General features: G+C 39.0%; 1 protein-coding gene across 1 annotated transcript in view; it reads left to right on the top strand.

Annotated features, from left to right (window-relative positions):
• The first annotated feature begins 819 nt into the window (after positions 1 to 819).
• FOXP2 (forkhead box P2) overlaps positions 820 to 25867 on the top strand; it is a 401013-nt gene continuing 375965 nt past the window's right edge. Inside the window, exon 1 of the mRNA XM_041421031.1 lies at positions 820 to 951. The gene's annotated coding sequence lies outside the window, so the exon portion shown is untranslated. The remainder of the gene's footprint in view (positions 952 to 25867) is intronic.

Genomic DNA, 25867 nt, shown 5'->3' with positions numbered 1-25867 from the left:
CCCGTCCCCTCCTCCCTGCGCTCCCCGGTGTGACTTGCTACTTCCAGCGCTTCCACCCCCCCTCCGCCGCCGCTCACTGACTTGCCGCCGCCGCGGGAAAGTTTGGCCGCGGCCGGCGCGGCCGCAGCAGTGACATGTGTCAGGTCTCCCGGCACCCGGTGGCACCGCTCCCAAACACGCACCGCCAGCGGGGGGCGGGGGCGCGCTCTGCGGTGGGAGCCTGCGGTGCCCCAGCTGGAGTTGGGGCCGTGCCCGCCGGGCCGGGTCGGCCGCGGGAGCCAGCGTGAGCTCCCCCAAAACAACTCGCGGCGGCTGCGGGTCGGCAGGGCCTCCCTCCCGCCGCTCAGCGCCGCGGACCACCACCCCCGCGTAATTAAAAACAAACAACCTGTAGCCTCCCCGCACGGGTAGAGAAGTGCCAGGCGGGGAGGGCTTCGGGCCAGGCTGCCGAGGAAGCGTGTGCGGGAGGCTCAGCCGCCCGCCCTTTGCCTCCCCCCCTTTGCCTCCCCGTTTGTGTGGTGGTGTATTGGGTTTTTTTTTTCCTTTTTTTTTTTTTTTTTCTTCTTCTTTTTCCCCGAGACCTCCCCAGCAGACAGCCCGGGTGAAGAAACGTGTCACGTTTCTCCTTTGTGTGCTGCCTGCCCGCCTGCCCGCCGGAGGGAGAGGCGCACCCCAGCCCCCGCCTCTCCGCCCGCCCGCCCGCGCGGAGGGGCCGCTGCCGGCCGCCCCCTCGGGGCGCCCCGCGCCGCGCTGCCTCGGGGCGCCCCCGCTGGCGTGGGAGGGGAAGCGCAGGGGCGCCGAGGTGCCCGTGGGGTAGCGGTGACCCCGGGCGCTGTTTGGGCTGCGCAGGGAACAGGGTCGTCCGTGGCCTAAGACAAAATTGCCTAAACCAAACAATTAATAAATAATGGTGTTGGAGCTGCGGGGTTCCGGAGGCGGCCTCCGTGCCTGGTACGTAGGGGCCTTCTCTTAAAATTGGCTTTGAAGTTGAGGAGGGCTTCGGGACTTGGAAAGTTTGGGAAGCGTGATAGATTATGAGGAGAGGAGAGCGGCCGCGGCGGCCTTGGCTGTGGAGCGAGCTACACTCCGCCGTGCCATCGGGAGTGCCAGGGCAGCCGTAGGACGGAGGGCGAGCGCCGGCGCCTCCGCTCCGCGTCCTGCCGCGCCGAGCGCGGGGTGCGCAGGCGGCAGCGCTCTCGGCCTCCCGTAACCTGCCGAAAAGCCCTGTGCCGCCGGCGGAGCCTGCGCCGCCAAGGTAAAGGCAGTCCGTGAGGCGGTTTTGTTCTTTTCCCGTAGTTCGGCTCGCGGCAGGTTCTTCAGGCGGCGGGCCCGTGTCGCAGCGCAGCCCCCGGCCGAGAACGCTGGCTAGCGCTGGTGAGGTCCCGGGATGGAGCTACTGGAGAGGCGTAAAGCTTAGGCTATGGGCTGGCAGGAATAACGCTCATCTGAAATTTGCGAGAATTGTCCAGATAGAAAGTGGGCTGCTGGTATATTCTCCAGGGAGAAATAATCTCAAAAGTAACCACCGTGAATGTGTGGTATTGTCCTCTATGAGTAAAGAGTGCAGAGCTGCAGATGGAGGAATGGGCAGTACCCTCTACCTGGGAATCACTTACACTTCTAGGAAGTCTTGCCTGTGTGCATACGTACCGAGAGAAACACAGAAGTTCCTCTTCCAAAGAGGATGTTCCCTGGTCTTTTCTGTGCGTTAGAGCCCCTATCCAAACTCAGCTCTTGAGAGTGGGAACCTTTCCTTTGACAGCAGTATAGGAATCACTCCATTGACTTCACAGGCTCGGATCAGGCCCTTGGAAATTTTTTTACGAAGGTGGGACTCAGAAGTTGTGCATGGTGTCTATATCCCCCCATTAATCCATGTGTGGTGGGGGGAAAGAAGTCAAACTTTTAAGATCTTTTGACAGTTTTAAATTTTTTCTTCTGTGTGCTAAGTAATTTAAAGCCATTAAGGAAAAACATTACTGCTAGTAATATTACTCTAAAGAAAATATGATTAATTATTAAATTGGTTTCTCTAATGCTACACTAAACCCTTTTAAGTGGGATATAGTTTTAATCATTCAAATTAGTATTTTCTAAAGTTTTTTCTTTATGATAATTTGTTCATGTAAATGTAGATACTCAAATTACCCGTTTTGTAGTAATCTGCAGCTTTAATGTAGTTCTTACAAAACGGTTTTGTTCTGTAGCATTTTTGCTTGCTTAAATCATTCATTTAATTACTCAGGATGGTAGATCAGTAAAAGGTTAAGGGAAAGGAAAGAGTATTTCCAATACAGCATTTCCAAAATGCATGTAGTTAGACATCCTAATTTATTTTGATAATATGTAACCCCTGAAATACACTGCTTCATGTGAGGCCTTATTGGTGTAGGCTTTAAGGTTTAACAGTAACCTTAGGAGGAAGCTTATGCAGAATCAATTGTATAAATATTTGTGTATTTCTTTGTTTTTAGTTTAACCTCAGCGATTTTTACATTGTGTCATGGGATCTTTGCTACAGTGCAGTGTTTATATCTGAGAGAGGAAAAAATATAAATGTTTTGTAGCTTTCTGTTTAATGAAGATTTACGTAAAATGACCAAATAGTCTCTGAGGAACAATCAAATTAGAGTGGGTTTGAGTGTGAGGAAGAGTAAAAGAAATACACCAAGTTTGGGACATTTCAATACCAGTAAATACATGGTACTCTTTTAAAACTGCACTAGGGTTTGTGCAGTAGTCAGGTGAATATTTCACAGATTTTTCAAGTGACTTGTTTATTTGGTGGTGTTTGACTTTTTTTTTTGGTTGCATTTTTTTTCTGTAATCATCTGTTGCTTATGAATATTTTAATACTTTCCATAACAGAATGTGGTGGACTATAATTTTAAGAATAAAGGTATATTTGCTTAGAAACATTCCTGTCAGACTCCATTATTATTTTTTTAAACTTGTTGTTGGACTTAATTATTTTTTTTTTGTTACTGTAGAATACGATTTTTTTTTTTTTTAGGGACTAATTTATGTGAGCTGGAATAAACTTTTTCTGTTCTGAGAAATATACCTGGTTCAGCATTGCATGCACAGGAGTTATTTGAGGCTAGTGGGCTGAAAACAATAGAAAACTTCTGAGATGTGATCCATGTTGTGGCAGTGTTTTGCTATGTGTCATTGAAAATGTCACTTAACCTCTTTGTTTTTCATCATTGATATATGAGGGCTGGTATTTATCTTTCTGATAGAGGGGTTAATTAATGTTTCTTGAACATGGAGTACTTTTGTGTTCCATTTCAATTTTTACCTAGTTTAATTTGGAGAAATTAAATTGTGATTGTGGCTGAAAATGAATGGTTCCTAGGAGTCATGTTTTTTTCTTTGCTGGTCGTATTGTGAAGAGGTCACTTGCTTATATGAAATGAAATTATTTAGGATATATTTCATTGAAAAGTATTCATTGAATGATTTTGACTGGAGAAAAATGCAAATCACAATCAAAATAAAAAATGCTATCAGCTTTGTTGTAAAATAATAATTTTCTGTACATTGGAACTGATTGTTCTTTTAAATTTTTGTGACAGCTAATAGGTCTAGAAGTAATGCAAATTGTCTGTTTTTTTCACAGCCACTGTAGCATACTTCTCAGCTAATCCTTGTTGGAAGAAATACTTGTCATTTAGATTCCTGTTCCCTGCCCTGTTTTGATTTGATGCCTTTCTTGATTGTATGTGTAAAATAGTGGCATCAGAAAAACCTCATATAAGCGATGAAATTGTAGAAAATCTTAGCTGTAATAAACTAACCTCTTAAAACTAATATTAAAATTGCAGTAAAGTAGTTCCTTGTTAGTTGTTTGAAGGCTTTCTTCCACATTTGTTGCTTTACAGAATAAGTATACTTACTGTAATAATTTCCAAGAATAGCTTTAGACTTAAATTTCAAAACTTCTAGACCAGCATAAAAACAAGGAGCAGTCTCACAAGTGTTATTTAGCACTGATCATCTTTTTTTTTTCTCTTTCTGAGGCTTTCAGTAGCTTAATCAAACTTACTGCTTTTAAAAATCTTCCAAAAGAGGCATCTATTATTTGTTGCAAGATTTGCGTATGTTTTTGTTTTCTGTTTAGTTTTTTTTTAAAATCCCATTTCTGATAGGTAAGTGTTTAAGGGCAACACCATCTTTTATGTCAGAAAGGTGGTTTTGAAAGTGCCAGTAATTGCTTGCTTATGCTGTCATCACTGAAGTAGCTGAAAATAATCTCTTTAATGAACAATTGCTATGATGTTTGTTGCTTCACCAATGTATAGTTTGGGATGATGTTACAAAGTAACATTTGACCTCTGAGGAATGAATTTGTTTAGAATTATGTTAAATATCACAATTTCAGTTTCTATTCTAAGAAAAATAAAGTTAAAATACTAAGTATATTGCTCTAAGGTTTTTACTGTCTGAAGTCTTTTTAGTAAGTTGTAGGAGGGAATAAGAACATTGTAGGTTTAACGTTTTGTTCATTTACTTATTTATTTCTTTTTCTTGCTCATAGTAATTACACATGTGTAGTTGGAAATGGGTTTGCTGCAGTTTGTTTCTTATTTGACTACATGCATTAATCAGGCTGGTTGCTGAGGACAGAGCCGATTCCCCTGGATATGGTATGTCCTGAGTGTGGGTGTCTCTTCTGCTGGGTGGCAGAGGGCTTTAGGTAGGTAACAGATTACTTTCTAATTGGTTAGGCTGAGGAACAACAAACAGGTTTAAAGGACAGGCAGCACCTTCATTCAGCGTGCAGAAAGGAGATTTTCTGCCCTGCCCACTCCATCCACCCGCCTTGCAGTGCTATGTGATGTCCATTCTGGGGTGAAAGGAGAAACTACAGACCTCCATCTACAACCCTCTGAGTCACAAAGAACCCTCTTTGAAATTCACAGACTGGCTTTGGCTTATCTGTAGAACTTGCTTGTTTACCAAGGAGCTTCAGCTTCCAATGTGCAGCAGGTGCTGGAAGAAGTTGGTGGAGTGTCTCTGTTTTACAATGTTTCCAGCCCACTGGGGGTTGCAGATCCACAGGGACACACACTGCGGGTCCTTTGCCCGGTGAGCTGGTCCTTTGGACCTCTGTGGTGAACCAGACACGGCTGCAAATTGCATCATGTTACGTATTTCTGTAAATTGCTGATCTCAGTCTTGCTTCAGTTTGCCTCCAGGACATTATGAGGATGACCGAGATTCCAGTGGGCCTGTGCCAGCCTTGTCCCAGTGGGAGACACTGTTGGGCTCAAAACCAGAAATTCATTTGTAGAGTGATGTTTTGAGGCTAGGGGGTACATCACTATATATAACTGAAAATTTGTTGGGGTTTTCTAGGCACAGTATTTTGTAAATAAGTATGTACATTGTTACAAGAAAAATCCTTTATCTTTTAAGATTGATGTTTAGTTGATGATCATTTTAGAATAATTTATTTTTTCTCTAACAGCATGATGTGTATTTTGCAACTTTGGTCTGAATTTGTCTTCAAGTGAATTCAAATGCTGATTTATTCCATTATTCAGCTTTTGTATTTCAGCCTTAACCAACAAGATACATTATGTATTTGATGTAATTTGAAATAAAGTATTTGACATAATTTGACTAATTGCATTTTGACATATATTTATATTAAAATAGTCTAATCTTGATAGATATTGCCACTACAATTTTTGCAATCTTGTCCCTTCAGAGAAGAAAGGAGAATGGCTGTGATATTACGTCACTTTTTGAACAGGACCTAATTGTGTTATTTAGTCTGAAAACTATGAAACTTGTGTTTGGAGAAACAATGTCAGAGTTGCACAGCTATATCAAGCGTAATACTTTAAGTATCTATTAGATGTTGATTTTGAATTTGCCCAGGAATGGTGAAGAAAATGTAAAAGAGGTAAACCTTATTTCAGCTTTGCCATGCTGTTGGTGCTAAGTCTTACAAAAATTGCTCACAACTACATTGTTGATTTATCCTTTTGTAAGTCTTACTGTTGATATTGAGAGGGCATATTGTTCTTCTGGAATTGTAACCCATTTACTAAAACAAGTGGTGTAATAAAACCTGTAGTTGATGTTTAACAGCTTGGAAATTAGATCAGAAATTGACAAGTTTTGCCATGTTAAAATATTGCAGGGGAAATTTTAAGGGATATGGTGGGAAGTCACAAAGGGCTTTGGAAAATAGAGGGACAACATGCAGACAATGGAGAGTTGGGAAGTGAGGGGGAAAAGGCCAGAGAAAACGTGGCTGGGCAGGAGCCAGCAAAGGCATAGGCAGCACTGCCAGGAGGTGGGCAGCTGCTCAGAAAGTAGGGGCTGAGGGTCTCAGAAGAGCAATGTGATTTTCATCTGGTGCCCAATATGGAAAATACATTTCTTCACCTTCACTTCTTCTGTGGGAAGAAAAAACAAACTTTTTTGCACGCCAGCTTTATGCACTTGGCAGGCACAGGAGTTACACCAGGTTACACTGGCCCTAATTGAGGCCGATATTTTTTAAGTACTAGATGTTGTTAAATCTAGTGTATGTTTTTGGAAACTTACTTATTAGGTGTTGTACTGAAATTTGATATTTAATTACTGGAAAAACTATCATTTTATTGATGTGACAGCGGAGGGACGGAGGTCTTTTGAAGATAAAGGGAAGAAAAGTGTCTAGAAAACAGAGGCTAGTATTTTTTAGAGTCTGAAACACAGAAATTGACATATCTCTCATTCAAGACACTTCTCTGTGAGAGAACACAAACAGGATTGTGGTTTCATTGCAGTAGTTACAGCATTCTCATGACCTGTAAATGAAAACATGAAAACCTAATGCAGTCAGGTGTGCAGATACTGCAGAGACGTGCAGACTGCAGAGATACGCGTATCTGCTGTTGTGCTTTTCAATTGTGTCTGTTTTCATCTATGGAGAACAACATTTTCAAAAAGAAATAAATGATATCATGTATACAATATGGTGAATATAAGAGGAAGAGTGCTGAGAACTCTGTGATGTGTGGCAACAATCATTCTTCATTGAAAGAATATATGGTGAGGGAATATATGGGTGCTAAAACTGTAAAAATATTAGGATGCAACTTTGCTAAAGGTCATGGAGTGCTTTTGTGCAAAAATTTATTCAGACCCATTTGTTACCAGTCTTGAATGCATTTAAATTACTTTTAACGTTGTGAAGATGTCTGTAAATTGTTTTCAGTACACAATAACTGTCAGCATACATTGAAGAATACGTATGGTCAGTAAGTCAACAGATAACTATATTGAATGTACAGAAATTTCATATCGTGTCAGATTCTTGCACATTCTTTTGCTTTAGAAGAAAAATTAAATCTATTGTGATTGAGACTTTAACTTGGTATTCTATTTTAAGAGACTGACATCTTGAGGAAAGAGTTAATGATGTTTGGTGTTGGATGTTCTGGATCTGTTTTTGAGCCTCTATTTGTTACTGACTAGGAAAGGGTGTGAAGTATACCTGAACAACCAGAAATGTACTTCTTATACACTGACATATGGAAACCCTTTAAAAATAATGGTTAAGGTGGGTTTTTTTTTGTTGTTGTTGTTTTTTTTTTTTTTTTTTTTTTTTTTTTTTTTTTTTTTTTTTTTTTTTTTTTTTTTTTGTTTTTTTGGGGGGGTTTTTTTTTTTTTTTTTTTTTTTTTTTTTTTTTTTTTTTTTTTTTTTTTTTTTTTTTTTGTTTGTTTGTTTTGGGTTGGTTTGTTTGTTTTGTGTATTTTTGCATTTGTTTGATTTGGCTTGATTTTGTTTTTTTTTCCTTTTTTTTTTTTTCTTTTCTAAAAGTGTTTTTGGTTTTGAGTCTGGGAATCAGGCCACAGGTTCAAATCACAGGGAAACCAGGAGAATGGTAAACTGGCAAAATATTTGAGTATTACTGCAGGAGTGGTAGGTGAAGAAGCTGACGATCAATCCAGTGTGTGTGTGTGTCCATGCCTGTGCACGTGTGACTGTACAGCATCACAGTCTTTCTGTCTCCATCCACAGCTTTCTGGCAAGGAGACCAGGGCCTTCAGAAAGGAAATAAATGTATCCTGGTGGGTTTATTGCGTCTCAGGTTATAAGACAGAAAGTGTTCTAAAGAACAGTGCAGTCAATCCTTTGCTAAAACAGGGAATGTGTTTGAGGAATGTGGTTTTCCAGGCAGGAACTGACCATGCTGGAGGGTGTTTTACATGTAAAACTAGGTATTTGATGGGTTGTGGTGTGAAAACATGGCCTTCCAAATTCTTCCTTGAAAAAGTGAGGGAAGGATGCTTCTGAACCAGGTTAGCATTCATTTGCAGACTACGTATGGCTTGCAGCATTGGTGTCGTGCCATGCTCCAGCTTCAGGCTGTCCTCTGTGCTGGTCCTGGTGTCTGGGTGTGCTTGGTCCAGCAGTGGGGCCTGGAGCAGTCAATGATTCAGTGGTTCTGTGGCTGGCAGCAGACTGGCACTTGTCGGGACTCTGCTCAGACTGTATCTCCCTGCTCCTGGAGCATGCACGTGCCCTTCTTGTGGCTTGACCTGTCTCAGGCTTCAGGAGGAGATGTGCTTGAGGTGATGGGCACACACTTGTGTTGAAAAATCCAAGACCTTCATCTCTGATCCCAAGTTTTCTGAAGTTTGATACGAAGACTTGATTTTATGGCTGAGGTGCTGAGGCTGGTTGATGATTTCGATGTGTTTGTATGTGCCTGTCCAAAACAGGTTTCTGAAACTACGTTAACAACTACTTAGCTGCTCTTCAAAGCTACCTAGACTGAGACAGGTGATGGATTGCTTGTGCATATTTAAGCCAAATCAGTGTGTTATCAGTTTTTCTTTCAACAAAAGTTCTTATTCCAACTGTTTCATAGACTCTGAAGCAAGTCACCACTAACATGAAAAAATCCATACTTAAAGTTACTTTTTCATAACATATAAATACTTTGAAGGATTCTCTTTAATTTATTTTGTAAATGAATCTTAAAAAGTACAGAATTCAGGTACATCATTGGTGAGGAACCAAAGACATACAAAAGAGACATTTCTGAAAATGTGAACACAGATACTTGTTCTTAAGTGTCCAGCCTGATGAGCCAGGCATGATGTACCGTGTGCTGTAGCTGTAGGGTGCTGTGTGCTTCATGAGTGGTGCTAATATGCATATGCAGCAAATCTGGCATGTCCCAGGAGCTTCGGGCAATGTGTGAACACCAGTAATTCGCTACATGTTCGTCTAGAAAGTGTATGGCTAAAGTTGGACCTTGCTCTCACTTCTTGATACTCCTTCTCCCCCTTATCATTTGATTGTCACATGAGAAGAGAGCTACTGTGAAGCCTGAGAAAGGTGGCAGATGGAGAAAGCCACTCAGGAGGACTTGATCGGTCCTCCTGAGTTGCAGGCTCAGCGCTCGCATTTCAAATCTTTCTGTGACTCAGTAGAAGAATACATTTCTATTATTCAATTATGTTTAAAAATGGAACCTGCTGTCCTGGACTTAACTAAAGTGCTATTTTAAACATACATTTTAGTACCTGTCTTCAGTAACTAGAATTAAATTTTAAACTGAAACTATTAGCCTTATTATACATAGGCACATGCACATTTTGTGACTTAATAATATTCAAACCGCTAAATATACTTATGTATCATTTAAATATAATTTTATAAACATTTTTTGTATCCTGTGACTGACATTTGGGTCATTGTTGCTAACACTAAATTACTATCAGAATGGGGAAGACCCGTTTTTCCAAGTCATTGTTAGGCTTACAGTTTTGCTCCAAATTCACTTATCAATAAAATTTCCTTTAGCTGAATTTCTCTTTTTCTAAGATGCAGATGGAGCAAAATGTAACCAGAGACTATTAAAAATACCTTTCTTATTGTCACCTGCAATATTACCATAATTGGAACTAAGGAGCCTGCAGTTGCACAATATTTATGTTGCAATCCAAACTGACACAGCCTGGAATGCCTCGGTAGCAAAACAAGACACAGACCCAAGCCTCACAGTGCATGCTTGGGAGGGAGTGAGTTGCTCCTCTTGGAAACCTCCTCCAGCAAGGGCATCCTGGAGGTCTCCCTGCTTTGCTGGAGGTGGTAAGTGCTGGCGGCTGGAGAGCAGTGGCGGCTGTGGGTGACCCTCCGGGTCAGGCTGCAGGGATGGCTGCTTTGGTAACCTGGGGAGCTGTAGTGAGACAGAGCTCTTTCTTTGAAGTCTACTGGCTGGGATGATTTTTTCATTCCTTTTCACTCCTGACGCTTTGGGGGCCTCTTTCTTAGGAGGTGTTGTTTGGAAGAAACCCTTCTAATGCATTTACTTTTCTTTGGTGCTTGGAAATAGTGAGTCACCGTCCAGTGTCACCTTTTGTGCGCAGATCACTGTAGGCACAGTGAAACCAGTGTTAATCTCTGCTGCACCTCTGGTAGGCTCCTCAGCAGCTGATGAGCTTGATCTATTACTCCTGCCCTTCTCTGGCAAGCACAGTACGGTATATTTGCCTGTGACTGACACACTTAGATCTATGGCCACAAGGTTTCTGGTCAACTCTTCAAGCCTTTACCTTTAGCATTAGCTTTAACCCCTCAGGGCTCAGCTGCTTGCAGCATTTAAAGCATGGCAAGAGGTTTTATAGCAGAGATTTGACTCAGCAAGACTTGTGCTACCTCTCACTGCAGATATAAAATACAATTTGTAGCTTATAATTGCTGCCTAATATGATCTTGGACCCTTACTTAAAATCCATTTAACTGATACTGTGCTTTCTTTATAAGGTTATTATTGGGAGCTAACCTTTTCTTGTGTTGTGGTTAAATGTACAATGTAATAAGGGTGTTTTTTAATGTGTTTAAGAGTTAGAAGATGTGTTAGAGGTAACCTTTATGCAGAGAGTTTTATATAGTTGTAGTAAGGACAGCAATATTAAAATCCTGAACATTAGTACCATCTGAATATAATTTGTTCTCATTCTGTTTTGTGTGTGCCTGCTGGTGGAAGATGATACAGTGTATTGAAGAAATCTATGTTGTTCTCCAGTATCTTTCTTATAGGCAGTTATTAACCTTGTGCAAATTACTGTCTCCATAATTTTTTAAAATTTAGATAAATTTAAAAAATACAAAAAGTGTATTGGATAGAACAGATAAATCACAGTTCTTTCTTTCTTTAGATTACAAGGAGAGAAAACTAAACCCAGGATTTTAGGCACAAAACTGAAAGCCTCACAGAAATCTTTACTTTCTTGTTTAACTTCTGATATACAGGCATGGCCATGTCTGTTGGATGTCTTCAGGGAACACTAGTTTATAACAGATGTAAAGATTTATTTTCCTCAGTGATAAATGTTGGTACTTTTGCTTTGTGAATATTAGTTTGTCTCTTCCTTTGCTTGCCTAATAGAAATGCAGGTTTGCTTAGAGTTATAAGTTAAAATGAAACATTTTTTTATATTTTTTTTCCTTAACCAGATACCTAAGTATATATGTTGAATTTGGTATACATGGAAAGAATTTCAGAACTTGACTCCTTGTACTCTTCTTGAAACTGCTCTAAATGATGGTGAAGGCAATGAAGAGGTATATGAGGAAAAAGGGTCTGGGGAAAAAAAAAAAAACAACAAAAAAAACCAGACCAGAAAGATAAGCATTATAAGCATGGACAGCCTTTGTTTGAATTTGTATTTTTTTTCTGCTGTTAGTGTAGAAAGCTCTTTTCTTACTCTTCAGAGCCTTTTTTTTTTTTTTTTTTTTTTAAATTTTCCCTTTTTCCCCACCAGTTCATTTTTTCTTCCATTTTTCCTCAAGGGGGCATTGTGGGTTGAAGAGGGGGAACAAGTTTTGCACGTCAGGCTTATAGATGAAAAACACTTGTTTTTCTTAAGTTCAGTAAACTGCTGTTGGGGTGAAGACATCCATATGGATGTGGGCAAGAACACCTGTAAGAGAAACAAACATTATTTTTAATCTTAAGGAGGTGTGGAAACAGGGCAGCAGTCATGGCTGATGGGGTTGAAATTAACTGCTTTTAATGTTGTGAAGAATGATGATGATAGAGACAAAGTGTCTTCCTAAAATTTATAATTCTTGGCTCAGATGTATACTTGCAGAAGTTTGTGATAGAGTTACTTAATCTCAGTACGGTAAAGATAAATTCATTAATGGTTATGAGGTGTTGATATAATTAAATAGAGAATGCCAGTAAATTGCTTTCTGGAGCTCAATGATTGCAAACTCCGGTCTCCTAATTTAATCCAGCCACTGCTTTCCATTAACTTGCTGAAATGCTTTCTAGACTGAGAAATTAGCCCTACTCCAGGCACAGTAACTGCAAGAACTAAGTTGGTTTCTCTTAAAGGAGAGCCTTGGATCAGGACTAGAAGTGTTTCCTCAAGAAAAGTTAAGACTGGATGGAAAAAGGAAAGCAGAAACAGGATTTTTACATTGGTGAATGTGTCCAGAGATTACTGTGTTTCTCACTAACTGCCTGAATTTTGTGCTGCTTTGTGGTAGCTCTGACACTTACACAGAAGAAAAATTAAGATGCCTACAACCCAGTGGAAGAGATACTGACCAAATGAGAAGAACTAGCCGAGTCAATTTCTTTCACTGGTGTTGCAGTATTTTTCATATCTGGCTTTTTGGTTGTTCTAAATGAATGTTATCATTCTCTCAGTGGACAGTCCATTTTTCCTGTGAATTATTTAAATGCATGAAGAAATTATTTTCTGGAGAAATTAGATCCCTCTGAAATTAGCCTTTCGCACAAAGGGTAGTTTAACTGCATGAGGCAAAAGTTCACTTTATGCTTTTAACTGGAGCTCTTAAGAGTAGAGATGTATGACAAAATACATTTTTAGCAATGTGTCAATGTTTTACCTTCATAGGTTTTTCTTGTGCAAAGTATTCTTCATCATCTTTCTGTTAATTTTCTTAGTACTATGTTGAGGTATAACTGTAGTGTAACCCTTTGAGCTCTAAAAGGGACTTGGGCTCATAAAGTCATTTAGTTGGAAAAGACCTACAAGATCATAGAGTCAAACTTTGACTGATCACCACCTTGTCAGCTAGCTCAGAGCACTGACTGCCATGTCCAGTTGTTTCCTGAACACCTCCAAGGATGGTCACTCCACCACCTTCGTGAGCAGTGGTTCCAATGCTTAAAAACCCTTTCCATGAAAAAATTCTTACTGGTGTCCAACCTGAACCTCCCCTGGTGTAGCTTGAGGTCATTTAAAGGTAAAAGTGCCATGGATATCCAGCTAAAAATAGAAGAGAATGGAAAAAAATGATCCCCAAATGTTGATTGGGGAAAAAAAAATTGTTGAGTTAACCTTCTAATCTTCTGTTTGCTTCAGTTGTAGAAATAATGGGAATAGTTTCCTTAAAAGCCTGCAGAAAGAGATCTGTCCTTTTATTATTTCCTACAGTGTTTCTCTAGGCTTAATATGGATGTGATATTTGGAAGGTGAAGCCCTGTTATTGCTGAAGCTCATCAGCTGCATTTCATTGTTCCGAAACCTTCTGTGCATTTTGGGTAAAGAGGTTGTAGTTTTTACTGCTCAGTTTGTCATAGAAACTTTGAGGGAAAGTGAATTAGCTACTGCTCAAGTGTTCATAATTAATTCTGGAATTTTCTAATGCATTAAAACAAAATTTTTAAGTTAAATTTACTTCACATATGTGTGCATCTACTAATAAGAACTGTGTAAAACAACTAATAATTGTACCCAAACTGCTTCCAGTTCAACCACGTCTCTCCCACAAAACATGTTTTGCATAAACGAAAATTGTGCTTCTTGATTTTACTTGGCAGATCTGAAGTACTTGTGGTAAAAACTGTTCTAGGAAACTACACAAAGCTAAACTCTGTAAAAGAAACCCCAGCCGTTAGCTGTTCTGCAAATCATTGTGATATAAATTGTACTTGTGACTTGATCGGTTTGGTTATTGCAGCATAACATCAAAGGCCTTGCGTCTTTGGTAGCTGTAGATTCCACTGAAGGCCTGCATTTTTGTTCTTGGTGAGAAGTTAAAAAAATTCTGGCAATGTGAAAATATATTTAGTGAGTAGCTGCATAAGCTGTGTTTTTTCTGTCTCTGGGTGGCAATTTTAACAGTTTGAAGTATCTTAAAATTCAGTATACTTGAAATAAAAAAGCCATTTCTGTGATTGTTTGCAAAGTTTTAATTTGTTTTAAACCATGTTGTTGATCTAGAGCTTTTGCTCATTTAAGGTTGATTAATTGCTTTTGCCACTTTTGTTTGTAGTTCAGTATAATCTCATGCAGACTATTGTATTTTTTTTTAATTTTAATCTTCTGTTGATGGCTGTATGTTTGGATGGGATGTTAAATTTGACCACTAATAACTGAAGGATTTAAATAAACAAATAAGATTGAAAACAATAACAAAAGACTGCAAACTGGAACAAATGCTTGGCATTGCAAATTTATTTTATGAAACATAATTTCTGCACCTGCTGTAGACCCCATTGTGGAAGCTCTTGTTTTCATATTTTTTTTTTTTTTTTAGAAAGAGAAAAAAGTTATTGTGTTGTCATTCAAGTGCCTTTATTTAAGGCAGATTTAATAGAAACAAGAATAATAAACCTATGTCTTATATTGAATATTTTTAAATGTGTGTGCCTTTTGTGGTAATTACTATTCATTAAGGCTCACTACTCTTTCTTTAAAGGATAACTCTGTTATCTTACCTGTAAAATGGATAGGTGAACATTGACCGAAGTCGCTTCATGCAAAATGTAAAATACAGTTCTGATACGGAGTTGGAGTTGAATTCTGTGGCCCATCTGCATTGCTGCAGTGCCTTTCAGAGAGCACAGAGCCCAGCGAGTGCTTGGGTCAGTCACATTTATCCAGTGTGACCCACACTACGGGGGATTAGTGTCTTATTGATAACTGACGTGGTTAACTTGGCCCAAGTAGCAGCCTCTGATTTCTGCTTAGAGGGCAGAACCCAGGTCATGGCTGATGCTGCAAAGGAAGATGCTGTAACAGTTCATCTTTGGAAGTGCCTGACTATATGCTGCTTTTAGAAACTCAGAATCCTGGTACACTACGTTTCACTGCTGTCTCACAAATATTTGTGGTTGACAAAAAAGCTGAATTGTCACTGTGTAATGAATGGCACATAGTCCACCTCCTGGTGTTTGTAGTATACTAATTTTCAGACACTTACATACATGATGGGCAGACTGAAGAGTGCAGAAGTCTTAAGACAGGCCAGATGGAAAATATGTTCAAATTAAAAAACCCTGACAACAAGAGCGAGAGACAGGAAGAAAGAAATATAATTCTGCTGATATTAAAAGTATGAAGAAGAGAGGAGAACGTCTGTTTTCCATTTTTTGAGGAGACTTTTTAAAATGGTTTTTGAACTTCTGAGATTATAATGCTTTTTCTTTGTTATAGAGCTGTCAAAAAATACAAAGGTTATATCTGTGCAGACAGCTTAACTTACTTCTAGCTCTCCAAAGTACTTTAACTCATTTCTTATTCAGCTGTTAAAAGTGTACAGGTCTTGGAAAAATTAGAGCATTATAGCTGTAGCCGTACCCTCCTGGACAGCCAGGACAGAGCTTTTGGACGAGAGCTGTGGCAAGGCATGTGATGCCCTGTACAGTGGCAGTGGGTTGTTAGCGCTGGGATGTTAAGCAAGTGTGCCCCTGTAATCGGGCTGTGAGATACTTCTGGAGCAGAATATGGGTCAAGGAAACCTTCCTCTGCTGTAATCCTTTCTAATCTGTACTTTTGGAAGTTTTTGAGAGCACTTCTATTGCTAAGGAGTGTAGCTCAGATCTTTCTGTTTGCTTTTTCTTGCTTGTACTTTTCCAAGTTTTCTTTGCTGTCGTGTTTATTTAAAGAGAGCCCTAATAGTGGAGGGGATGGTTTTAGAAATGCAGTATTGCATCAGCAAAGGAGGGTTCTAACAATTCCATCTAAGAGGAATACTGCAAAAAAGCTGCGTAAGATACAGTGGAAGTACAAGAAATCACCCCATTTTTACCAAAATCACTGAGAAATGGAAAGTGCCTCTTGTCAGCTGAAATGTCAGATGTATCAGGAAAAAGTTAAAGTGGAACCTGATTTCTATAAGGCTAAAATATTCTAGTAATTTGCTTGGAGATGCAGTAGAAAACCAATCTCGTGCTTGAAAGAGGAAATGGTAGCCTTCAAGTCTCATATCATGTTTTGTAGCTGATTGCCTGTTTTTATCATCTCCCCCCGCTTTTCCTTCGGTACTTACTAATGCCCTTTGGTTAACTCCATTATACCTTTGAAAAACTTCTTGCAGAGCTCAGCTACTTTGGCTTGTTTGCTGTGTAAGCCTCACTGATATTATTATAATTCATAGGATGTGTAAAATCTTCCCAAACCCAGTGTTTTACAGAATCAGGCTATTAAAACTCAGTACCCCATATGTTCTGCAGTGTGCAAGATTTCCATCCTCTGCAGCTGGGGCTTATCAGAGAAGAGGCTAGAACTGCATTGATCTTGCATGCTGTGGGGGAAGTTGGTGTGGTAGGAACACAACTCAGCTTGTAAAAGAGTAAGAGGCATGGGAAGTAAAGTCAGTTTACAATTTGGAGCTGTGTCTCTAATTTTTTTTAAATTTTTATGCCAGAGGGATAAAAAATGCGAGAGAGGGATGGACTGTATTTTTAGATACTGAAAATCTTTGACGATCTGGTTCACAAGTGAGAGCTGAAACTTCCTCACAGTTGTGTGTTACATGATTACAGTTTCCTTGGTTTGGCTCTTATTTTTGTTAGCTAGTACTGCTTTATTTCCTCCAACAACTTTGATTTTAGGATTTTTTCTTTAAATTATGAGAAATTAATAAAGAATAATAAGAGCTAAACAGCCTGTTATTTTTAAGGATTTTTTTTTTTATAACTAGGGTGTATCATGAATATTTGTTCCTTGCTAGTTCTGTGAAGGTAAACTATGAAACTGATAAAAAATTTTACAAGGCTGAGAGTAAATATTCCAACTGATAAAACACAAAAGAAATGCATGATTAAAAAGACAGGAAATTATAGTGGTTAATTGGAATATTGTATGAGACCTTATAAAAATATTTTAGTCCAAGGAGATACAGGGACATACTTCTAGAGAGACATTGTTACTGGTTTTGCTTTCAGTAGCAGGATCTGCATCAAGACTGGAAAGCTGTGCCTCTAAAAAAGGCATATGTATTTATTCTGCCTAATTGGGTGAATATAAACATTTTATATTTAAACTGGGAATTAATACCCTTGGATGTATAAAAATAACTTAAATAGGAATAAGAAAGCTAGATATCGTTCTAAGTTTCTTCCTTCCTTTGTTTTTCTTTGTTGATGTCAAATTTTTTTTTGATACATTCTTAAAAAGCTGTATGGAAAAGAGAGTATTTGGAGAGAAGATACTTGGTAATAGAGTTGATCCACCTTATGAGGACATAACAAAGCCCATTGGGAGAAAGGTTGTTTTTAACACTGAGAGCAGTTATTTGCAAGAGAACATTATTAAGGACTTCAGAGTCAATTTCACTGGGATACTTCAGGTTGTACTTTAAGGACTTTTCTAACACACGCTGAAATATGCTGAAGGAGTTATACTAGCAGTACTTTACAACCAAGAAGTGTATCAGTGTTGGTTTGATGGCTATTTTTTTATTTTTAAAGAAGCAGGACAGCGGTTAGTGTGGTTATTGGCATATTGATATTCATTAGCTTCATGCCTGTGCTTTGACAGTGTTTTAGAGACCTGGACATAAACTGGAAGGACCACCACGGGGTTCTGTGCAAACAGAGAACCACTGAGTCCCAACCCAGAAGTAGGACAATTTACATACGTGCATAAAGACAACGTTTAGAAACAGGCAAGGGAAGGCAGAAAAACAAGGAGTTTTCATAGCATATCAGCAAATAATTGGTTTTAAAATTTTCCATAGGTCTCCTGCCAAAGCAGTTTGAAAGAGGTTAATCAGTTAGTCTTGTGGATGTTCATAGCAGTGTGAGGCGTCAGCCTGGATAAAAAGCTTGAAGACACTTAATTGAAAAAATAACACATAGGTGATGGAAGCTGGCAGCCTGAACGTAAAGGAGAAGGGAGTTTACCTCTAGATATGGAATGAGAGATGATAGGAAGGCTTTGACATGGAAGATAAGTGATTAATATATAATGGGATACTGGATTTATGTCAGTAGAATGAGATTACATTTGTCAAGATTAAAGCAGAAGATGAGAACAAGATTTGAAATAAGAGTGATTGGAGTATAACAGCTGTACACTTTGAGAGAAGAGGTGTACTTTCAAGGTAGTATTTGCAAAGATCCTACAATATTTGTGAGTAAATCTTTTGGAAATACTTGAATCTATAGGACCTAGATGCATGTATCCAAAGACTGAGAGAGATGATATCCCAATTGGCCTAAATGAGTGGTAATATTGCCGAAGGAAGGGGGCAAGAAGAATGCTTATTAGAGGAGAGTGTACACTGTTTTCTAACTGTACAAAATTGTGATCCAGCTCAGAGCAGCAGTGTGCTGTTAGAGATAAGGGGAGAATCACCTCCCCCAGGTGAGCGGTGATCTGCTGGGGTCCAGAATTTCTTTTAGGTCCTCTACCATTTCTCTTGTGAAATAGGATGTTTCGTAAATTTATCTAAATATTACTGCTCTTTGCTTTTTCTCTATTGATCTTTAGTGGCAGCATTAGCAGCTGCAGGTTGCGCTATAAGTGTGTCACACCATTGTTGATGAAGCATCACAGAAAATATGTTTTAATACACCAGTGGCATGCTGAAGATCTTAGGTTTTCAGTGCCAGGATTGACTTGACTGCATTGCTTACTAGTGGTGAAATCATGAGTTATGAAGATCCGCCAGGTTGAATGCCGGCAGAATTTCTGCCATGGACATGCTTTTAAATATATAGGTTTCCACCTACTGGGAAAAATAGTGTGAAAATTCTTAGGCAAATCATGTCTCTTCATATATATGGGGTCAAAGTATTTGATTTGCTTGTTTATAGAGGGATAGAGGAGACAATATTGCTACGTAGTTCCTGTTGTTTACCTCCCCCCTCATCTCTCTATGGACATCCTGGAAAAGGGCTCTCATGTTGCTGTGGATATCTTTAATTTCAAGTGGAAATTGGTGGAGTAGTGCCGTGTGAGGTAGGTCCAAGATGCTGTGAGGTTTCCTTTATTTTTTTTGGTCGGGACTTTATGCTGGAATAGAGCAAATATTTTACTGAAGCTTGAAAGTGATTTGATATATTTTTATTTTGGTCAGGTCTGTTGTATATTTACTAAAAATGTTGTCAGTTTCGTTTTCTTTTTAAGAACTTCTCTTTGGTGTATTTCCATCTGAACTTTATTAGAGGAATCTGAAAAGTTGGATCTTTTTTCCTTTGCTTGCAGTCTTGTGGCTCCATCTGCCCTCTGAGACCCCAGAGGATGGCTGGTACAGTGCTTTGCCATCCCTGGCAGAGGGCTCCTGCTAACCCCGCTGAGAGCATTGCTCTGCCAGTTCAGTCACTGAGGACTGCTTGATTACCTCCCTGCTGCCCAGTGCCCTTTTTCCAAGTTCTGAAAAGTATTCAGCAGATTTATCACTGCTTTTTAAGAAAGTCTTCATGAGTATGACCTGAGGTTTTACAGGAAATCTTGAAATAAAAGTAATAATATTGTTATACATTCTCTCACATTCAGCCACACATGCTATCACAAAAGTAGCCTTGAAGCTGTTTAGTTTTACAGCAAAGAGTGTTTCTTTTCATATCAGGTAATCCAAGCTGCTGAGTTTTTTCCCCCCTTGGCTTTGAAAACATGCCTTTATATTAATAATCCTGGATTTTGTGCTGAAAGTTGATTGCTGTAGTTGATGGTTGATATTCCATAACACTAAATAAAAGCAACCCAAAATTTTCTCTTTTTCCTTTTCCGATCTGAAATCTATCAATGCGTATTTTTAGAGTTCACCATTAGTGGAGGTATAATCTCTGTGCCTACTTTTATTCTTGGCCACTGGGAGTTTTGCTACCAGCAATAAAAGACAACCTCCATGTTGTACTGCACACTATAGATATTGTAAATTTTGGTCTTGCTTTCCATTGATCTGGTTTGCCATATGGGAATCATATTCAGCTGATCTTTATTTCCTGAGTCAGAAATTCTGTTTTACCCATCTTTGGGGCTTTCAGCATTTTATTCTCTGTGGGCTGTCAGGTATTGCACATGAAAGGAAAGGTTCAAAGGCATATAAAGAAGGTTCAGGTCTGAAATGTTTACTTAACACTGTCTCTTTTTTTTTTTCTTTTTTTTTTTTTTTTTTTTTTTTTTACGAACATTTGCCAGACTGGAGGATCAGCATGAAACCTTAATAAATTTTAGACGTTTTTTTCTCTATTATGAACATTTTAAACATACATAATTTTGGTGTAGTCTGGAACACATCAACTGTAAACTTGCTAGTGTTGGTTTGCCAGCAGCAGGATTAAAAACATTGCAATTATTTTTTTTAAGTTTATAAATTATTTTTCTTGGAGGTTTATTTCCTTTTATTTCTGTTTTTCTTTCTGGAGCTGCCTCTAACAGACTGCCGTTGTGCTACAAAGAAATTCTGAATGAATTGACTATGCAGATTTTAATTAATATGATGAGTAAAATTTTAAAAATAAAGATACCATCCTCGCTCCTTGCAATGTCATTCTACTGAGAGAAATGAATTTGAGGAAAAGTGAGAATGAGTGTCTTGTTGCTCACCTGTGAAGGTGCTGCTGCCAAGGAGGTAAACAGTCATAATCTTAGCAGCTTTTGTGCCTTAATTATTTAAGGTCTTGGGAAAAAAAACCCTCAAAATTAAGAGATTTCAGTCACTTGGAGGCAGTCGTATGGAGGCTCTAGATTCCATTAATGTAGTTGGACTCTTTCTTTCTCATTTGTACTGAAGTGTATTTAAGACAGCATACTGGAGCGTGTCTCGTGTTACACTTCCATTTCCAGTATATCTCATTTTCCTTTTTTTTTTTTTTTTTTTTTTTAATTAAGCAAGGAAATAGTAAGGGATCTTGATACCCATTACTGAGATTCATTCATTGTTCTTCTGACCCCTTTCTTCCTTTCTTCTTTATTGCCAAGTGGATGTAGAGCTTTGGAATTGTCTCAAAGGGATCATATTTTGTCTAGGAAAGGTGTGTCTTGGGTGTGCCTAGGGATATATTTTGCTGTTGAGGATATGGAAGCAGATGAGAAAAAGTTAACCAAAGGCTGAAACAAAGGTGGGGCTTCCCCCGTGGCTCCTTCACCTTTCACACAATAAAGATGTCAGAGAACTGTGCTCTCTCACCCAGTCACAGACTCCTGCTTTGGCTTTCCTGGACTTGCATGGCCTCTTCAACATGAAGTTATGCTGTAGGTTCAGCTCACTTAATGTTCAGTCACATCTGCCTCCTTTTCTCACCTACTGCTTTCTCCAGCTGAAGTGGAGAATGGGGGTGAGGCCTCATGGACAGCTCTTGTTGACAGGTTACCGAAGTCTGCAGTGGGTCTTCTTTTCTGCAGTTTTCCTTTTTTGTGACCCTGAAACATTGTGCTCTCATTCTCTTCATTCAACTTTCCTCACTTCAGCCATTAAGGATGGTAATGTCTCCTCGGCTGTCCTGGTTTTCCCCTCACATTGGCTGAGCCTGTGAGATGTTTTCTGTCCTGCCTTCCCAGGCTTTGTCTGTTACACTAGAATATGTCTAGTTTTGAATTGGGAAGAAAACCTCAAGGTAAAACATGATCTTATGGATTCTCTGGCTGGAGTGTTGGAAGGACGAGACAGGCAGACGAAACGAGGAGGGGACATTCCTCTGTATGCCAGTGACCAACTGGAGTGCCTGGAGCTCTGCCTGGGGATGGAGGAGGCAGCAACGGAGAGTTTATGGGTGAGGAGTAAGGCGAGGGCAGGGACAGGTGACAAAGTGGTGGCCTGTTACAAGCTGCCTGACCAGTAAGACCAACTGGATGAGACCCTTTATAGATTTATATAAATAGCTGAGTTCTCATGGGAGACTTCAACCTCCCAATAACTATTGGAGGGGCAGCACAGGAGGGCATAAGCATTCAAGGTGGCTCCTGAAGTGTATTGATGAGAATTTGCTTTTCCAAGTGATAAATTTGCTGATGATGAGAGGTGCTGTGCTGGACCTTGTTCACTGGGAGGGACTGGTGGGGAGTGTAAAACCCAAAGGCAACTCTGCCTGCAGTGATCATGAAATGGTGGAGTTCAGGATCCTTAGGGCAGTGAGGAGAACGCACAACAGGCTCGCTGCCCTGGACTTCAAGAGGGCAGACTTTGGCCCCTTCACATAACTGCTTCGTAGAGTACCCTGGAACAGAAGCCCTGGAGGAAAGAGGGGCCCAAGAAAGCAGGTTATTATTAAAGGATCACCTCCTCCAAGCATTGTGATATTGTGATTTCCCTCCATATGTTTATGGTGGGACATCCTTCCTTCCAGAGGGAACTAAAAATATGTAGCGTTTGTTTAATCTCTTCTCAATGGGCTTCTGCTAAGAAAAATGCATGCCAAGTTATCTCTGGTATCTCACTGCTGAAACACAGGTCAAAATAATTCTAGATTTTAAAACCTTCTATCAAACACTCCCTAGACAACACTAGAGAATACGGAAGTATTGCTTGGAATAATTATAAATTGTTATAAATCTGATTGTGAAGTACTCTGTACAATTGTTACACACCTATTTAACTGATGCATAAAAACTCCCCAAAGTGTCTTTTTATGGGAAATTTTGTGTATTTAAGATTTGCTGTAAGCTGGGACACCACACCGCCTTTGTCGGCTGGTGATGTAATTCTCAGTATCTACGCCTTTTGCAAGCTATACATTCAGTACAACCTGTATGGCACGACTGTCTCTGAGGATGGAGCAGTTGAAAATGCTGAACTAGACAGAACAGGCAGCTTTATCTTTGTCATCTCCTCACAAGACTTTGGAAGAAGTCTGGTGTCTTGGTGTTTATTTTCAAAGTTCTTGGCCTGGTTCGCCATGAGTTTGGGAGTAGAGCTTCTCCAGGGAAAGGGAGCTCCCTTTGAAGAAAAAGATAAAGATTCTCTCTGCAGAGCTGAGATCTTGTTCAGGGGCCTGTTTGTGTCTTGAAGAAAGGAGAAATGAAGACCAACATGGTTTTTGTATTTTACTTTATTACAAATTCTTTCTAAATTATTTTGTTATTTGAGTACATCAGAGCTTATTTGTATGTGCATTATCAGAACAAACCAACTTTCCAGTAGCCCCTAGGACAAAATTACTTATGGAAGTAGAAGAGAAAAGGGTTTTAACAAAACAGGACACTCATCTGCATATTTCTCCCTTGTGGGAAGAAGACCTGAAGACAAATATGGTACGGTGGCAGAACCAGGCACATTTTTATTCTTCAGTAACGACCACGATAATCCTGCAGAATAGTGTGTCGTGGTTAAAGAAACTGCTGTCTTTCAGTAATTTTCACAGAAATAATGTTTGTATAGATCAGAAGCACATTATTAATTAACAGGGAGTAGCATCTTGGAAGCTAAATTATGTAGTAGGAGCTGAAGTATAGCTAGCTAATGAAAGCAGCATGAAATAAAGTAATCTCTATGTGGTGGATAGGAGCCTACTTGACAAAAATATTTGTAGTATATTTTGGATTGCCCCAGATCTTAACTTTCATTTTGAATCCATATATTCTTATTGGGATAATAATTGTAATCTTGAGAATGTAAACTTGCTACTCTGATATTTTCCTGATTCTGATGGTAATCTGAAACACCAACTCTATCCTTATTCCATTTTCTTCATTAATACTTTTTTAAGGTACTCATTCTAAATCTAATAATGGTCTTTAAAATTCAGCATTAAAAATTTCATTAGTGATAACTTTTCTAGCTGGGAAGGGGAGAGTGATGATTGTCAGGAACATCAGCAGGAAGAAAAGTGGAGATTGAATAAATGCAAGATGGGCAAATGGGAAAAGAAAAAACAGTGTTAAGAGGCATAAATATGGTAATTGTAAAGATGAATGTATTTTTACTTTGATATAGACCTAACAAGCAGGTAGTGGAAAATTATTCAAAATATAGTTATTTTATTACAGATCATTTTCCCTTCCATACCTTCATTCAAAACATATCACTCATGTGAATAAAAAAAAGTTGATGGCAGGTTATGGGCAATTGATTGCATTCCCGTGCTTGTATGCCACAGTCAGCAACCAGGAATTTGACAATGTCTTTAAAGTAAGTGTGATGCACCCCACTTGATTTCATCTCTCTGCTCCCCATCCATGTTTAGCTTACACTCCCAGCACCGTGACTGAATCCTCATTCTGTCCTTGTGCCTTCTGCACTTATTCCAGTGCACTGGTTCCAGTCCCTCTTCCAAAGCCCTGACCTCTGTTCGGCTTCTAAGTGTTGCTGGCTGCCAGCTCAGTTGAGTAAACTTCTGCTAATGAAAACAGATAAAAAGTCACTGGAATTTATTAAAGCTTTTGCATTAACTTAAATCACGCTCTAGGAATGAATGCAGTATTATTAAAAAAATGAAATCGGATTATAATGAAAGGAACCTGCAGATTTTTAGTTGGTAACTTGCATGCATCTCTATATTTTGTTTAATTCTAATAAAATAAAAGTGAATCCCTGTTAACTGTAATGAAATAAAATTAAGCTCTCCCTGACTTACATTCATGTAGTCAGTCAAAGTTATTATTTGAAATCTCATTGGGCCCTATTTGTCTGCAAGAACAACAGAATTGTCATTTATGCTGGAGGAACTCTGTTGGTAAGAAAATAGCAGGACTAGGGCTATTTTATCTGGAAAAAAGAGGTTGCCAATACATGGGATTCCCATGATGTGTGCTACAGAAGTTGTCATGATGCTGCAATTTTTTTTAAGAATGTGTTTTGAATCTGCATAATAAATACTTATATATGTATTATAGTTCAAATATATGCTGCTTTGTTTGAAGATGTTTTGTTTCGTCAATATCTTCACATGTCAGTATGTTTATATAGTTACATTAAACTGCCATGGACAAGTTATGTTCTATCTGAAAGAATAATTAATATTTTTGGTAAAGAGGTAATTCACTTTTGTTTTTTTTCAATCTAATAAGAAGTCTATCTTATTTGGCTTTATTTTCCTTTTTTTTTTTTTTTCTTTCTTTTCTAAATCCATTGGCTTTATTATGCCAGATCATTGCTAGCTTTACTTTCTACTGCATTTTATCATAATGCTCTTTGAGTATAAATAAACTCTGGTATGCTAAACCTAATAGCAATTAAACTGGAAGTGTTTGTGTTTCATCACTGTGAACTTCGCAGAAATGTTTCCATGACAACCTCCATGCTAGTTAAGGCAACCAGAGGTGATCAACAGTTTATATATTTTTTTTCTCTTGCAAGAATGGAATTTGTGTTGACAGTTCTGGCCTTTAATGGCACTTTTGTACTGTGTGAAAGTATTTGTTTACTAGATCATATGCTGTTAACTGTCAGGCCGAGATAGAGTGACTGCTTTTGATAAAAGGGCTGCATTACATCTCTGAGTCTGTGAAGCTCTTGTACTTTAATTACTCACATCAGTACAAAAGTATCCACTTGCTTCATTACACTTAAAAATTAGACTTATTAGTTCCAAAGCATTAATGGTGAGTTAATTTTTTCCTTTACATTTTTTGGAAAACAATAATCTAAAAGCTGCTTTGTTGTTTTAAATTTAAACCATTCCATTTACACTGATAAAAATCACATTCCATGGTACGGGGTGAATTGTAAGTGCTGTAATTACTGGCACTTTGAATT

This window comes from Onychostruthus taczanowskii, unplaced genomic scaffold (assembly GCF_017590055.1).
Source record: "Onychostruthus taczanowskii isolate IOZ18803 unplaced genomic scaffold, ASM1759005v1 scaffold68, whole genome shotgun sequence".
Lineage (NCBI taxonomy): Eukaryota > Metazoa > Chordata > Aves > Passeriformes > Passeridae > Onychostruthus > Onychostruthus taczanowskii.
This window is presented reverse-complemented; position numbering and strand designations above follow the sequence as displayed.